Source organism: Cuculus canorus, chromosome 7, assembly GCF_017976375.1.
Source record: "Cuculus canorus isolate bCucCan1 chromosome 7, bCucCan1.pri, whole genome shotgun sequence".
Classification (NCBI taxonomy): domain Eukaryota; kingdom Metazoa; phylum Chordata; class Aves; order Cuculiformes; family Cuculidae; genus Cuculus; species Cuculus canorus.
The window spans coordinates 35,392,082-35,405,186 of NC_071407.1; the positions used below are offsets into that span (position 1 = coordinate 35,392,082).

General features: G+C 52.5%; 22 non-coding genes across 22 annotated transcripts; all 22 read right to left on the minus strand.

Annotated features, from left to right (window-relative positions):
• Positions 1-391: 391 nt before the first annotated feature.
• LOC128852827 (5S ribosomal RNA) lies at positions 392-510 on the minus strand. The gene has a single exon (XR_008450879.1). It is a non-coding gene; the product is annotated as a 5S ribosomal RNA (ribosomal RNA).
• Positions 511-992: 482 nt separating this feature from the next.
• On the minus strand, positions 993-1,111 carry LOC128852795 (5S ribosomal RNA). Its single transcript, XR_008450847.1, has one exon. It is a non-coding gene; the product is annotated as a 5S ribosomal RNA (ribosomal RNA).
• A 470-nt stretch (positions 1,112-1,581) lies between these two features.
• Positions 1,582-1,700, minus strand: LOC128852796 (5S ribosomal RNA). The gene has a single exon (XR_008450848.1). It is a non-coding gene; the product is annotated as a 5S ribosomal RNA (ribosomal RNA).
• Positions 1,701-2,176: 476 nt separating this feature from the next.
• On the minus strand, positions 2,177-2,295 carry LOC128852771 (5S ribosomal RNA). Its single transcript, XR_008450824.1, has one exon. It is a non-coding gene; the product is annotated as a 5S ribosomal RNA (ribosomal RNA).
• A 488-nt stretch (positions 2,296-2,783) lies between these two features.
• On the minus strand, positions 2,784-2,902 carry LOC128852797 (5S ribosomal RNA). The gene has a single exon (XR_008450849.1). It is a non-coding gene; the product is annotated as a 5S ribosomal RNA (ribosomal RNA).
• Positions 2,903-3,378: 476 nt separating this feature from the next.
• LOC128852798 (5S ribosomal RNA) lies at positions 3,379-3,497 on the minus strand. The gene has a single exon (XR_008450850.1). It is a non-coding gene; the product is annotated as a 5S ribosomal RNA (ribosomal RNA).
• A 487-nt stretch (positions 3,498-3,984) lies between these two features.
• Positions 3,985-4,103, minus strand: LOC128852799 (5S ribosomal RNA). Its single transcript, XR_008450851.1, has one exon. It is a non-coding gene; the product is annotated as a 5S ribosomal RNA (ribosomal RNA).
• A 477-nt stretch (positions 4,104-4,580) lies between these two features.
• On the minus strand, positions 4,581-4,699 carry LOC128852821 (5S ribosomal RNA). The gene has a single exon (XR_008450873.1). It is a non-coding gene; the product is annotated as a 5S ribosomal RNA (ribosomal RNA).
• A 477-nt stretch (positions 4,700-5,176) lies between these two features.
• On the minus strand, positions 5,177-5,295 carry LOC128852800 (5S ribosomal RNA). The gene has a single exon (XR_008450852.1). It is a non-coding gene; the product is annotated as a 5S ribosomal RNA (ribosomal RNA).
• Positions 5,296-5,776: 481 nt separating this feature from the next.
• On the minus strand, positions 5,777-5,895 carry LOC128852826 (5S ribosomal RNA). The gene has a single exon (XR_008450878.1). It is a non-coding gene; the product is annotated as a 5S ribosomal RNA (ribosomal RNA).
• Positions 5,896-6,374: 479 nt separating this feature from the next.
• On the minus strand, positions 6,375-6,493 carry LOC128852802 (5S ribosomal RNA). Its single transcript, XR_008450854.1, has one exon. It is a non-coding gene; the product is annotated as a 5S ribosomal RNA (ribosomal RNA).
• A 477-nt stretch (positions 6,494-6,970) lies between these two features.
• LOC128852790 (5S ribosomal RNA) lies at positions 6,971-7,089 on the minus strand. The gene has a single exon (XR_008450842.1). It is a non-coding gene; the product is annotated as a 5S ribosomal RNA (ribosomal RNA).
• A 476-nt stretch (positions 7,090-7,565) lies between these two features.
• LOC128852803 (5S ribosomal RNA) lies at positions 7,566-7,684 on the minus strand. Its single transcript, XR_008450855.1, has one exon. It is a non-coding gene; the product is annotated as a 5S ribosomal RNA (ribosomal RNA).
• A 479-nt stretch (positions 7,685-8,163) lies between these two features.
• On the minus strand, positions 8,164-8,282 carry LOC128852828 (5S ribosomal RNA). The gene has a single exon (XR_008450880.1). It is a non-coding gene; the product is annotated as a 5S ribosomal RNA (ribosomal RNA).
• A 476-nt stretch (positions 8,283-8,758) lies between these two features.
• On the minus strand, positions 8,759-8,877 carry LOC128852804 (5S ribosomal RNA). The gene has a single exon (XR_008450856.1). It is a non-coding gene; the product is annotated as a 5S ribosomal RNA (ribosomal RNA).
• A 477-nt stretch (positions 8,878-9,354) lies between these two features.
• On the minus strand, positions 9,355-9,473 carry LOC128852805 (5S ribosomal RNA). Its single transcript, XR_008450857.1, has one exon. It is a non-coding gene; the product is annotated as a 5S ribosomal RNA (ribosomal RNA).
• Positions 9,474-9,950: 477 nt separating this feature from the next.
• Positions 9,951-10,069, minus strand: LOC128852806 (5S ribosomal RNA). The gene has a single exon (XR_008450858.1). It is a non-coding gene; the product is annotated as a 5S ribosomal RNA (ribosomal RNA).
• Positions 10,070-10,546: 477 nt separating this feature from the next.
• Positions 10,547-10,665, minus strand: LOC128852807 (5S ribosomal RNA). The gene has a single exon (XR_008450859.1). It is a non-coding gene; the product is annotated as a 5S ribosomal RNA (ribosomal RNA).
• A 477-nt stretch (positions 10,666-11,142) lies between these two features.
• LOC128852808 (5S ribosomal RNA) lies at positions 11,143-11,261 on the minus strand. The gene has a single exon (XR_008450860.1). It is a non-coding gene; the product is annotated as a 5S ribosomal RNA (ribosomal RNA).
• A 480-nt stretch (positions 11,262-11,741) lies between these two features.
• LOC128852809 (5S ribosomal RNA) lies at positions 11,742-11,860 on the minus strand. Its single transcript, XR_008450861.1, has one exon. It is a non-coding gene; the product is annotated as a 5S ribosomal RNA (ribosomal RNA).
• Positions 11,861-12,339: 479 nt separating this feature from the next.
• Positions 12,340-12,458, minus strand: LOC128852764 (5S ribosomal RNA). The gene has a single exon (XR_008450817.1). It is a non-coding gene; the product is annotated as a 5S ribosomal RNA (ribosomal RNA).
• Positions 12,459-12,938: 480 nt separating this feature from the next.
• On the minus strand, positions 12,939-13,057 carry LOC128852772 (5S ribosomal RNA). The gene has a single exon (XR_008450825.1). It is a non-coding gene; the product is annotated as a 5S ribosomal RNA (ribosomal RNA).
• Between the last annotated feature and the right edge of the window lie 48 nt (positions 13,058-13,105).

Genomic DNA, 13,105 nt, shown 5'->3' on the forward strand with positions numbered 1-13,105 from the left:
AACACACAACAAAAAGGAACAACAAACAACAAAAACAACAAAACACAAACCAGACACCTGCAATAACAACACCTTCACAACAAACACCCACAAATAAAAATTAAACACCTGCCTCACACAAACAACACCCCTGCAAGACCACCACAACACCACGCACGGGGATTAACACACCCTGCTCTCATACCACGGGCTCCTCAACAGGGCACACACCTCACAATTCCCTCCTCCTCAACAGCTCTTCCACCTCAAGACACCCCAAAAGCCTAGCAGGACCACAATGCCCGCAACGACACCCTCCACGCTCCCCTCAAAAACAGGGGACAGACCACCCCTCAAAAGGTGCCCCCCCTCACACTCCCACAACCCTCCCCAACACAAAAGCAAAAGCAAAAGCCTACAGCACCCGGTATTCCCAGGCGGTCTCCCATCCAAGTACTAACCGGGCCCGACCCTGCTTAGCTGCCGAGATCGGACGAGATCGGGCATTCTCAGGGTGGTATGGCCGTAGGCACTCAAACACACTCAACACTCCCAGTCCTTCCTGCACACGCACAACAAACCTCACAAGGGGCTTCACACAAACACAAACCCTACAAACACACAACAAAAACTAACAACAAACAACAAAAACAACAAAACACAAACCAGACACCTGCAATAACAACACCTTCACAACAAACACCCACAAAAAAAAATTCAACACCTGCCTCACACAAACAACACCCCTGCAAGACCACCACAACACCTCGCACGGGGATTAACACACCCTGCTCTCATACCACGGGCTCCTCAACAGGGCACACACCTCACAATTCCCTCCTCCGCAATCTGTCTTTCACCTCAAGACTCCCCAAAATCCTGGCAGGACCACAATGCCCGCAACGACACCCTCCCCGCTCCCCTCAAAAAAAGGGGACAGACCACCCCTCAAAAGGTGCCCCCCCTCACACTCCCACAACCCTCCCCAACACAAAAGCAAAAGCAAAAGCAAAAGCCTACAGCACCCGGTATTCCCAGGCGGTCTCCCATCCAAGTACTAACCGGGCCCGACCCTGCTTAGCTGCCGAGATCGGACGAGATCGGGCGTTCTCAGGGTGGTATGGCCGTAGGCACTCAAACGCACTCAACACACAATGCCTTGCCTGCACACGCACAACAAACCAAACAAGGGGCTTCACACAAACACAAACCCTACAAACACACAACAAAAAGGAACAACAAACAACAAAAACAACAACACACAAACCAGACACCTGCAATAACAACACCTTCACAACAAACACCCACAAAAAAAAATTCAACACCTGCCTCACACAAACAACACCCCTGCAAGACCACCACAACACCACGCACGCGGATTAACACACCCTGCTCTCATACCACGGGCTCCTCAACAGGGCACACACCTCACAATTCCCTCCTCCTCAACGCCTCTTCCACCTCAAGACACCCCAAAAGCCTAGCAGGAACACAATGCCCGCAACCACACCCTCACCGACACCCTCAAAAACAGGAGACAGACCACCCCTCAAAAGGTGCCCCCCCTCACACTCCCACAACCCTCCCCAACACAAAAGCAAAAGCCTACAGCACCCGGTATTCCCAGGCGGTCTCCCATCCAAGTACTAACCGGGCCCGACCCTGCTTAGCTGCCGAGATCGGACGAGATCGGGCGTTCTCAGGGTGGTATGGCCGTAGGCACTCAAACACACTCAACACACAATGCCTTGCCTGCACACGCACAACAAACCAAACAAGGGGCTTCACACAAACACAAACCCTACAAACACACAACAAAAAGGAACAACAAACAACAAAAACAACAAAACACAAACCAGACACCTGCAATAACAACACCTTCACAACAAACACCCACAAAAAAAAATTCAACACCTGCCTCACACAAACAACACCCCTGCAAGACCACCACAACACCACGCACGCGGATTAACACACCCTGCTCTCATACCACGGGATCCTCAACAGAGCACACACCTCACAATTCCCTCCTCCTCTACAGCTCTTCCACCTCAAGACACCCCAAAAGCCTAGCAGGACCACAATGCCCGCAACCACACCCTCCCCGCTCCCCTCAAAAGCAGGGGACAGACCACCCCTCAAAAGGTGCCCCCCCTCACACTCCCACAACCCTCCCCAACACAAAAGCAAAAGCAAAAGCCTACAGCACCCGGTATTCCCAGGCGGTCTCCCATCCAAGTACTAACCGGGCCTGACCCTGCTTAGCTGCCGAGATCGGACGAGATCGGGCGTTCTCAGGGTGGTATGGCCGTAGGCACTCAAACACACTCAACACTCGCACTCCTTCCTGCACACGCACAACAAACCAAACAAGGGGCTTCACACAAACACAAACCCTACAAACACACAACAAAAACGAACAACAAAACACAAAAACAACAAAACACAAACCAGACACCTGCAATAACAACACCTTCACAACAAACACCCACAAAAAAAAATTCAACACCTGCCTCACACAAACAACACCCCTGCAAGACCACCACAACACCACGCACGCGGATTAAACACACCCTGCTCTCATACCACGGGCTCCTCAACAGGGCACACACCTCACAATTCCCTCCTCCTCAACAGCTCTTCCACCTCAAGACACCCCCCCCAAAAGCCTAGCAGAACCACAATGCCCGCAACAACACCCTCCCCGACACCCTCAAAAACAGGAGACAGACCACCCCTCAAAAGGTGCCCCCCCCTCACACTCCCACAACCCTCCCCAACACAAAAGCAAAAGCAAAAGCAAAAGCCTACAGCACCCGGTATTCCCAGGCGGTCTCCCATCCAAGTACTAACCGGGCCCGACCCTGCTTAGCTGCCGAGATCGGACGAGATCGGGCGTTCTCAGGGTGGTATGGCCGTAGGCACTCAAACACACTCAACACTCCCAGTCCTTCCTGCACACGCACAACAAACCAAACAAGGGGCTTCACACAAACACAAACCCTACAAACACACAACAAAAACGAACAACAAAACACAAAAACAACAAAACACAAACCAGACACCTGCAATAACAACACCTTAACAACAAACACCCCACAAAAAAAATTAAACACCTGCCTCACACAAACAACACCCCTGCAAGACCACCACAACACCACGCACGGGGATCAACACACCCTGCTCTCATACCACGGGCTCCTCAACAGGGCACACACCTCACAATTCCCTCCTCCTCAACAGCTCTTCCACCTCAAGACACCCCAAAAGCCTAGCAGGACCACAATGCCCGCAACGACACCCTCCCGGCTCCCCTCAAAAACAGGGGACAGACCACCCCTCAAAAGGTGCCCCCCCTCACACTCCCACAACCCTCCCCAACACAAAAGCAAAAGCAAAAGCCTACAGCACCCGGTATTCCCAGGCGGTCTCCCATCCAAGTACTAACCGGGCCCGACCCTGCTTAGCTGCCGAGATCGGACGAGATCGGGCGTTCTCAGGGTGGTATGGCCGTAGGCACTCAAACACACTCAACACTCCCAGTCCTTCCTGCACACGCACAACAAACCAAACAAGGGGCTTCACACAAACACAAACCCTACAAACACACAACAAAAACGAACAACAAAACACAAAAACAACAAAACACAAACCAGACACCTGCAATAACAACACCTTCACAACAAACACACACAAAAAATACCTACAACACCTGCCTTACACAAACAACACCCCTGCAAGACCACCACGACACCACGCACGGGGATTAACACACCCTGCTCTCATACCACGGGCTCCTCAACAGGGCACACACCTCACAATTCCCTCCTCCTCAACAGCTCTTCCACCTCAAGACACCCCCCCCAAAAGCCTAGCAGAACCACAATGCCCGCAACAACACCCTCCCCGACACCCTCAAAAACAGGAGACAGACCACCCCTCAAAAGGTGCCCCCCCTCACACTCCCACAACCCTCCCCAACACAAAAGCAAAAGCAAAAGCAAAAGCCTACAGCACCCGGTATTCCCAGGCGGTCTCCCATCCAAGTACTAACCGGGCCCGACCCTGCTTAGCTGCCGAGATCGGACGAGATCGGGCGTTCTCAGGGTGGTATGGCCGTAGGCACTCAAACACACTCAACACTCCCAGTCCTTCCTGCACACACACAACAAACCAAACAAGGGGCTTCACACAAACACAAACCCTACAAACACACAACAAAAACGAACAACAAAACACAAAAACAACAAAACACAAACCAGACACCTGCAATAACAACACCTTCACAACAAACACCCCACAAAAAAAAATTAAACACCTGCCTCACACAAACAACACCCCTGCAAGACCACCACAACACCACGCACGGGGATTAACACACCCTGCTCTCATACCACGGGCTCCTCAACAGGGCACACACCTCACAATTCCCTCCTCCTCAACGTCTCTTCCACCTCAAGACACCCCAAAAGCCTAGCAGGACCACAATGCCCGCAACGACACCCTCCCGGCTCCCCTCAAAAACAGGGGACAGACCACCCCTCAAAAGGTGCCCCCCCTCACACTCCCACAACCCTCCCCAACACAAAAGCAAAAGCAAAAGCCTACAGCACCCGGTATTCCCAGGCGGTCTCCCATCCAAGTACTATCCGGGCCCGACCCTGCTTAGCTGCCGAGATCGGACGAGATCGGGCGTTCTCAGGGTGGTATGGCCGTAGGCACTCAAACACACTCAACACTCCCAGTCCTTCCTGCACACGCACAACAAACCAAACAAGGGGCTTCACACAAACACAAACCCTACAAACACACCACAAAAAGTAACAACAAAACACAAAAACAACAAAACACAAACCAGACACCTGCAATAACAACACCTTCACAACAAACACCCCACAAAAAAAAATTAAACACCTGCCTCACACAAACAACACCCCTGCAAGACCACCACAACACCACGCACGGGGATTAACACACCCTGCTCTCATACCACGGGCTCCTCAACAGGGCACACACCTCACAATTCCCTCCTCCTCAACAGCTCTTCCACCTCAAGACACCCCAAAAGCCTAGCAGGACCACAATGCCCGCAACGACACCCTCCACGCTCCCCTCAAAAACAGGGGACAGACCACCCCTCAAAAGGTGCCCCCCCTCACACTCCCACAACCCTCCCCAACACAAAAGCAAAAGCAAAAGCCTACAGCACCCGGTATTCCCAGGCGGTCTCCCATCCAAGTACTAACCGGGCCCGACCCTGCTTAGCTGCCGAGATCGGACGAGATCGGGCGTTCTCAGGGTGGTATGGCCGTAGGCACTCAAACACACTCAACACTCCCAGTCCTTCCTGCACACGCACAACAAAACAAACAAGGGGCTTCACACAAACACAAACCCTACAAACACACAACAAAAACGAACAACAAACAACAAAAACAACAAAACACAAACCAGACACCTGCAATAACAACACCTTAACAACAAACACCCCACAAAAAAAAATTAAACACCTGCCTCACACAAACAACACCCCTGCAAGACCACCACAACACCACGCACGGGGATTAACACACCCTGCTCTCATACCACGGGCTCCTCAACAGGGCACACACCTCACAATTCCCTCCTCCTCAACGTCTCTTCCACCTCAAGACACCCCCCCTAAAAGCCTAGCAGGACCACAATGCCCGCAACAACACCCTCCCTGACACCCTCAAAAACAGGGGACAGACCACCCCTCAAAAGGTGCCCCCCCTCACACTCCCACAACCCTCCCCAACACAAAAGCAAAAGCAAAAGCCTACAGCACCCGGTATTCCCAGGCGGTCTCCCATCCAAGTACTAACCGGGCCCGACCCTGCTTAGCTGCCGAGATCGGACGAGATCGGGCGTTCTCAGGGTGGTATGGCCATAGGCACTCAAACACACTCAACACTCCCAGTCCTTCCTGCACACGCACAACAAACCTCAACAAGGGGCTTCACACAAACACAAACCCTACAAACACACAACAAAAACTAACAACAAACAACAAAAACAACAAAACACAAACCAGACACCTGCAATAACAACACCTTCACAACAAACACCCCACAAAAAAAAATTAAACACCTGCCTCACACAAACAACACCCCTGCAAGACCACCACAACACCACGCACGGGGATTAACACACCCTGCTCTCATACCACGGGCTCCTCAACAGGGCACACACCTCACAATTCCCTCCTCCTCAACAGTCTCTTCCACCTCAAGACACCCCAAAAGCCTAGCAGGACCACAATGCCCGCAACGACACCCTCCACGCGCCCCTCAAAAGCAGGGGACAGACCACCCCTCAAAAGGTGCCCCCCCTCACACTCCCACAACCCTCCCCAACACAAAAGCAAAAGCAAAAGCCTACAGCACCCGGTATTCCCAGGCGGTCTCCCATCCAAGTACTAACCGGGCCCGACCCTGCTTAGCTGCCGAGATCGGACGAGATCGGGCGTTCTCAGGGTGGTATGGCCGTAGGCACTCAAACACACTCAACACTCCCAGTCCTTCCTGCACACGCACAACAAACCAAACAAGGGGCTTCACACAAACACAAACCCTACAAACACACAACAAAAACGAACAACAAACAACAAAAACAACAAAACACAAACCAGACACCTGCAATAACAACACCTTCACAACAAACACCCCACAAAAAAAATTAAACACCTGCCTCACACAAACAACACCCCTGCAAGACCACCACAACACCACGCACGGGGATTAACACACCCTGCTCTCATACCACGGGCTCCTCAACAGGGCACACACCTCACAATTCCCTCCTCCTCAACGTCTCTTCCACCTCAAGACACCCCAAAAGCCTAGCAGGACCACAATGCCCGCAACGACACCCTCCCCGACACCCTCAAAAACAGGGGACAGACCACCCCTCAAAAGGTGCCCCCCCTCACACTCCCACAACCCTCCCCAACACAAAAGCAAAAGCAAAAAGCCTACGGCACCCGGTATTCCCAGGCGGTCTCCCATCCAAGTACTAACCGGGCCCGACCCTGCTTAGCTGCCGAGATCGGACGAGATCGGGCGTTCTCAGGGTGGTATGGCCGTAGGCACTCAAACACACTCAACACTCCCAGTCCTTCCTGCACACGCACAACAAACCAAACAAGGGGCTTCACACAAACACAAACCCTACAAACACACAACAAAAACTAACAACAAAACACAAAAACAACAAAACACAAACCAGACACCTGCAATAACAACACCTTCACAACAAACACCCACAAAAAAAAATTCAACACCTGCCTCACACAAACAACACCCCTGCAAGACCACCACAACACCACGCACGCGGATTAACACACCCTGCTCTCATACCACGGGCTCCTCAACAGGGCACACACCTCACAATTCCCTCCTCCTCTACAGCTCTTCCACCTCAAGACACCCCAAAAGCCTAGCAGGACCACAATGCCCGCAACCACACCCTCCCCGACACCCTCAAAAACAGGAGACAGACCACCCCTCAAAAGGTGCCCCCCCTCACACTCCCACAACCCTCCCCAACACAAAAGCAAAAGCAAAAGCCTACAGCACCCGGTATTCCCAGGCGGTCTCCCATCCAAGTACTAACCGGGCCCGACCCTGCTTAGCTGCCGAGATCGGACGAGATCGGGCGTTCTCAGGGTGGTATGGCCGTAGGCACTCAAACACACTCAACACTCCCAGTCCTTCCTGCACACGCACAACAAACCAAACAAGGGGCTTCACACAAACACAAACCCTACAAACACACCAACAAAAACGAACAACAAAACACAAAAACAACAAAACACAAACCAGACACCTGCAATAACAACACCTTCACAACAAACACCCCCCAAAAAAAATTAAACACCTGCCTCACACAAACAACACCCCTGCAAGACCACCACAACACCACGCACGGGGATTAACACACCCTGCTCTCATACCACGGGCTCCTCAACAGGGCACACACCTCACAATTCCCTCCTCCTCAACAGCTCTTCCACCTCAAGACACCCCAAAAGCCTAGCAGGACCACAATGCCCGCAACGACACCCTCCCCGACTCCCCTCAAAAACAGGGGACAGACCACCCCTCAAAAGGTGCCCCCCCCTCACACTCCCACAACCCTCCCCAACACAAAAGCAAAAGCAAAAGCCTACAGCACCCGGTATTCCCAGGCGGTCTCCCATCCAAGTACTAACCGGGCCCGACCCTGCTTAGCTGCCGAGATCGGACAAGATCGGGCGTTCTCAGGGTGGTATGGCCGTAGGCACTCAAACACACTCAACACTCCCAGTCCTTCCTGCACACGCACAACAAACCAAACAAGGGGCTTCACACAAACACAAACCCTACAAACACACAACAAAAACTAACAACAAACAACTAAAACAACAAAACACAAACCAGACACCTGCAATAACAACACCTTCACAACAAACACCCCACAAAAAAAATTAAACACCTGCCTCACACAAACAACACCCCTGCAAGACCACCACAACACCACGCACGGGGATTAACACACCCTGCTCTCATACCACGGGCTCCTCAACAGGGCACACACCTCACAATTCCCTCCTCCTCAACAGCTCTTCCACCTCAAGACACCCCAAAAGCCTAGCAGGACCACAATGCCCGCAACGACACCCTCCCTGACACCCTCAAAAACAGGGGACAGACCACCCCTCAAAATCTGCCCCCCCTCACACTCCCACAACCCTCCCCAACACAAAAGCAAAAGCAAAAGCCTACAGCACCCGGTATTCCCAGGCGGTCTCCCATCCAAGTACTAACCGGGCCCGACCCTGCTTAGCTGCCGAGATCGGACGAGATCGGGCGTTCTCAGGGTGGTATGGCCGTAGGCACTCAAACACACTCAACACTCCCAGTCCTTCCTGCACACGCACAACAAACCAAACAAGGGGCTTCACACAAACACAAACCCTACAAACACACAACAAAAACGAACAACAAAACACAAAAACAACAAAACACAAACCAGACACCTGCAATAACAACACCTTCACAACAAACACCCACAAAAAAAAAATTAAACACCTGCCTCACACAAACAACACCCCTGCAAGACCACCACAACACCACGCACGGGGATCAACACACCCTGCTCTCATACCACGGGCTCCTCAACAGGGCACACACCTCACAATTCCCTCCTCCTCAACGTCTCTTCCACCTCAAGACACCCCAAAAGCCTAGCAGGACCACAATGCCCGCAACGACACCCTCCCGGCTCCCCTCAAAAACAGGGGACAGACCACCCCTCAAAAGGTGCCCCCCCTCACACTCCCACAACCCTCCCCAACACAAAAGCAAAAGCAAAAGCCTACAGCACCCGGTATTCCCAGGCGGTCTCCCATCCAAGTACTAACCGGGCCCGACCCTGCTTAGCTGCCGAGATCGGACGAGATCGGGCGTTCTCAGGGTGGTATGGCCGTAGGCACTCAAACACACTCAACACTCCCAGTCCTTCCTGCACACGCACAACAAACCAAACAAGGGGCTTCACACAAACACAAACCCTACAAACACACAACAAAAACGAACAACAAACAACTAAAACAACAAAACACAAACCAGACACCTGCAATAACAACACCTTCACAACAAACACACACAAAAAAAAAATTAAACACCTGCCTCACACAAACAACACCCCTGCAAGACCACCACAACACCACGCACGGGGATCAACACACCCTGCTCTCATACCACGGGCTCCTCAACAGGGCACACACCTCACAATTCCCTCCTCCTCAACAGCTCTTCCACCTCAAGACACCCCAAAAGCCTAGCAGGACCACAATGCCCGCAACAACACCCTCCCTGACACCCTCAAAAACAGGGGACAGACCACCCCTCAAAAGGTGCCCCCCCTCACACTCCCACAACCCTCCCCAACACAAAAGCAAAAGCAAAAGCCTACAGCACCCGGTATTCCCAGGCGGTCTCCCATCCAAGTACTAACCGGGCCCGACCCTGCTTAGCTGCCGAGATCGGACGAGATCGGGCGTTCTCAGGGTGGTATGGCCGTAGGCACTCAAACACACTCAACACTCCCAGTCCTTCCTGCACACGCACAACAAACCAAACAAGGGGCTTCACACAAACACAAACCCTACAAACACACAACAAAAACGAACAACAAAACACAAAAACAACAAAACACAAACCAGACACCTGCAATAACAACACCTTCACAACAAACACCCACAAAAAAAATTAAACACCTGCCTCACACAAACAACACCCCTGCAAGACCACCACAACACCACGCACGGGGATTAAACACACCCTGCTCTCATACCACGGGCTCCTCAACAGGGCACACACCTCACAATTCCCTCCTCCTCAACAGCTCTTCCACCTCAAGACACCCCAAAAGCCTAGCAGGACCACAATGCCCGCAACGACACCCTCCCCGACACCCTCAAAAACAGGGGACAGACCACCCCTCAAAATCTGCCCCCCCTCACACTCCCACAACCCTCCCACAAAGCAAAAGCAAAAGCAAAAGCCTACAGCACCCGGTATTCCCAGGCGGTCTCCCATCCAAGTACTAACCGGGCCCGACCCTGCTTAGCTGCCGAGATCGGACGAGATCGGGCGTTCTCAGGGTGGTATGGCCGTAGGCACTCAAACACACTCAACACTCCCAGTCCTTCCTGCACACGCACAACAAACCAAACAAGGGGCTTCACACAAACACAAACCCTACAAACACACAACAAAAACGAACAACAAAACACAAAAACAACAAAACACAAACCAGACACCTGCAATAACAACACCTTCACAACAAACACCCACAAAAAAAAATTAAACACCTGCCTCACACAAACAACACCCCTGCAAGACCACCACAACACCACGCACGGGGATTAAACACACCCTGCTCTCATACCACGGGCTCCTCAACAGGGCACACACCTCACAATTCCCTCCTCCTCAACAGCTCTTCCACCTCAAGACACCCCAAAAGCCTAGCAGGAACACAATGCCCGCAACCACACCCTCCCCGACACCCTCAAAAGCAGGGGAAAGACCACCCCTCAAAATCTGCCCCCCCTCACACTCCCACAACCCTCCCCAACACAAAAGCAAAAGCAAAAGCCTACAGCACCCGGTATTCCCAGGCGGTCTCCCATCCAAGTACTAACCGGGCCCGACCCTGCTTAGCTGCCGAGATCGGACGAGATCGGGCGTTCTCAGGGTGGTATGGCCGTAGGCACTCAAACACACTCAACACTCCCAGTCCTTCCTGCACACGCACAACAAACCAAACAAGGGGCTTCACACAAACACAAACCCTACAAACACACAACAAAAACGAACAACAAACAACTAAAACAACAAAACACAAACCAGACACCTGCAATAACAACACCTTCACAACAAACACACACAAAAAAAAATTAAACACCTGCCTCACACAAACAACACCCCTGCAAGACCACCACAACACCACGCACGGGGATCAACACACCCTGCTCTCATACCACGGGCTCCTCAACAGGGCACACACCTCACAATTCCCTCCTCCTCAACGTCTCTTCCACCTCAAGACACCCCCCCCAAAAGCCTAGCAGGACCACAATGCCCGCAACAACACCCTCCCTGACACCCTCAAAAACAGGGGACAGACCACCCCTCAAAAGGTGCCCCCCCTCACACTCCCACAACCCTCCCCAACACAAAAGCAAAAGCAAAAGCCTACAGCACCCGGTATTCCCAGGCGGTCTCCCATCCAAGTACTAACCGGGCCCGACCCTGCTTAGCTGCCGAGATCGGACGAGATCGGGCGTTCTCAGGGTGGTATGGCCGTAGGCACTCAAACACACTCAACACTCGCAGTCCTTCCTGCACACGCACAACAAACCAAACAAGGGGCTTCACACAAACACAAACCCTACAAACACACAACAAAAACGAACAACAAAACACAAAAACAACAAAACACAAACCAGACACCTGCAATAACAACACCTTAACAACAAACACCCCACAAAAAAAATTAAACACCTGCCTCACACAAACAACACCCCTGCAAGACCACCACAACACCACGCACGGGGATCAACACACCCTGCTCTCATACCACGGGCTCCTCAACAGGGCACACACCTCACAATTCCCTCCTCCTCAACGTCTCTTCCACCTCAAGACACCCCCCTAAAAGCCTAGCAGGACCACAATGCCCGCAACAACACCCTCCCTGACACCCTCAAAAACAGGGGACAGACCACCCCTCAAAAGGTGCCCCCCCTCACACTCCCACAACCCTCCCCAACACAAAAGCAAAAGCAAAAGCCTACAGCACCCGGTATTCCCAGGCGGTCTCCCATCCAAGTACTAACCGGGCCCGACCCTGCTTAGCTGCCGAGATCGGACAAGATCGGGCGTTCTCAGGGTGGTATGGCCGTAGGCACTCAAACACACTCAACACTCGCAGTCCTTCCTGCACACGCACAACAAACGAAACAAGGGGCTTCACACAAACACAAACCCTACAAACACACAACAAAAACTAACAACAAACAACTAAAACAACAAAACACAAACCAGACACCTGCAATAACAACACCTTCACAACAAACACCCCACAAAAAAAATTAAACACCTGCCTCACACAAACAACACCCCTGCAAGACCACCACAACACCACGCACGGGGATCAACACACCCTGCTCTCATACCACGGGCTCCTCAACAGGGCACACACCTCACAATTCCCTCCTCCTCAACGTCTCTTCCACCTCAAGACACCCCCCCCAAAAGCCTAGCAGGACCACAATGCCCGCAACAACACCCTCCCTGACACCCTCAAAAACAGGGGACAGACCACCCCTCAAAAGGTGCCCCCCCTCACACTCCCACAACCCTCCCCAACACAAAAGCAAAAGCAAAAGCCTACAGCACCCGGTATTCCCAGGCGGTCTCCCATCCAAGTACTAACAGGGCCCGACCCTGCTTAGCTGCCGAGATCGGACGAGATCGGGCGTTCTCAGGGTGGTATGGCCGTAGGCACTCAAACACACTCAACACTCACAGTCCTTCCTGCACACGCACAACAA